This window comes from Babylonia areolata, chromosome 12, assembly GCF_041734735.1.
Source record: "Babylonia areolata isolate BAREFJ2019XMU chromosome 12, ASM4173473v1, whole genome shotgun sequence".
Lineage (NCBI taxonomy): Eukaryota > Metazoa > Mollusca > Gastropoda > Neogastropoda > Buccinidae > Babylonia > Babylonia areolata.
In genome coordinates this window covers 1,511,522-1,513,989 of record NC_134887.1, presented here as the reverse complement: position 1 = coordinate 1,513,989, position 2,468 = coordinate 1,511,522, and positions in this window count along the sequence as shown.

The following is a 2,468-nucleotide window of genomic DNA, read 5'->3' as shown; positions in this document are numbered from 1 at the left end:
TATCAGACACCATGGCCAACACCATAGCTGACACATAACCACTATCAGACACCATGGCCAACACCATAGCTGACACATAACCACTATCAGACACCATGGCCAACACCACAGCTGACAGATAAACACTATCAGACACCACCATGGCCAACACCATAGCTGACACATAACCACTATCAGACACCATGGCCAACACCACAGCTGACACATAACCACTATCAGACACCACCATGGCCAACACCATAGCTGACACATAACCACTATCAGACACCATGGCCAACACCACAGCTGACACATAACCACTATCAGACACCACGGCCAACACCATAGCTGACACATAACCACTATCAGACACCATGGCCAACACCATAGCTGACACATAACCACTATCAGACACCATGGCCAACACCACTGTCGTATTTCACATCAGGCAGCAGTCTTGAGCACTGTGACTGCTCCAATGGTTTTCATGTGAACTCACAAACACTCCACTCCACTCTTTTCACACACTGCTCCAATGGTTTTCATGTGAACTCACAAACACTCCACTCCACTCTTTTCACACACTTCTCCAATGGTTTTCATGTGAACTCACAAACACTCCACTCCACTCCACTCTTTTCACACACTTCTCCAATGGTTTTCATGTGAACTCACAAACACTCCACTCCACTCCACTCTTTTCACACACTGCTCCAATGGTTTTCATGTGAACTCACAAACACTCCACTCCACTCCACTCTTTTCATACACTGCTCCAATGGTTTTCATGTGAACTCACAAACACTCCACTCCACTCCACTCTTTTCATACACTGCTCCAATGGTTTTCATGTGAACTCACAAACACTCCACTCCACTCTTTTCATACACTGCTCCAATGGTTTTCATGTGAACTCACAAACACTCCACTCCACTCTTTTCACACACTGCTCCAATGGTTTTCATGTGAACTCACAAACACTCCACTCCACTCTTTTCACACACTGCTCCAATGGTTTTCATGTGAACTCACAAACACTCCACTCCACTCCACTCTTTTCACACACTGCTCCAATGGTTTTCATGTGAACTCACAAACACTCCACTCCACTCTTTTCACACACTGCTCCAATGGTTTTCATGTGAACTCACAAACACTCCACTCCACTCCACTCTTTTCACACACTGCTCCAATGGTTTTCATGTGAACTCACAAACACTCCACTCCACTCCACTCTTTTCACACACTGCTCCAATGGTTTTCATGTGAACTCACAAACACTCCACTCCACTCTTTTCACACACTTCTCCACTGGTTGACGTACTTGTGTAAACAAAGTGAGTCTATGTTTTAACCCGGTGTTCGGTTGTGTGTGTGTGTGTGTTTGTGTGTCTGTGGTTAACTTTAACATTGCCATTTTCTCTGGAAATGTCCGTCAAAACCAAATTTGGCTTAAAAATCACAGGGAAAAAAGTCTTCACAGTCATACCAATAAGAGTTTGTAAGTCTCCCGAATTAAGCTGTGTTTCCCGTATCATTAACGGTTTATTTTGTTTAGGCCATTTCCGGGATTCCGAAAACAGCACATAACCACATCCCAGCTGCAGTGGCACTGGCAATGCTTTGTGAGTGACGGCGTGACCTTCATTTTCTTGTTCGCAATTAGATGGAAAGAAATACAAATTCTGGACAGAACACATACAGTGACACAGACTACATCATCGACATGTTGACTGCATATGAATCTTTTAAAGTGGATACTCAGTTAACTAGAATGAACATAAAAGAGAAATTGAATCGACCGTGTCATATTTTACCAGCGGGTGTACCTAAACTTGTTCATTTATCTAGATCCAGAGAAAAATGGCTAATGTTGTGATTACCATGTCTCCTTTACCGTGGACTTTAAAGAGTTCTTAATTGTCCTTAAAGAATTTTTAAATGCCCAAGATACACCAAAATGATATGATTTAAACAGCGTTATCACTTCGAATACCACAATTGATTTATAGCCCTTAAAAAGCATGCTTAAATGTTAATTTTTGAACGTCATTCATAGATCGGCAATAGTGCAGTAAGACAGACAATTTCTTCCCACCTGATCATGCCGGGTTCCAATCTGCACTCAAGTCTTTAAAAAAAAACTTTTTTAACCTGAAGCTTATTAATAATAAATACAGAACACATTTTAATGATTTTTTTCTTTTCTTTTTTCTTTCAGAGTATCAAAGTGAGTCGAAGGCCTTGCCTCTCTTGTTTTCATGTCAACTCACCAACACTCCACTCTTTTCAAACTGCACAACTGGTTTTCATGTCAACTCACCAACGCTCCACTCTTTTCAAACTGCACAACTGGTTTTCATGTCAACTCACCAACGCTCCACTCTTTTCAAACTGCACAACTGGTTTTCATGTCAACTCACCAACACACAATATTTAAACATTGTAGAACTGGTTTTCATGTCAACTCACCAACACACAATATTTAA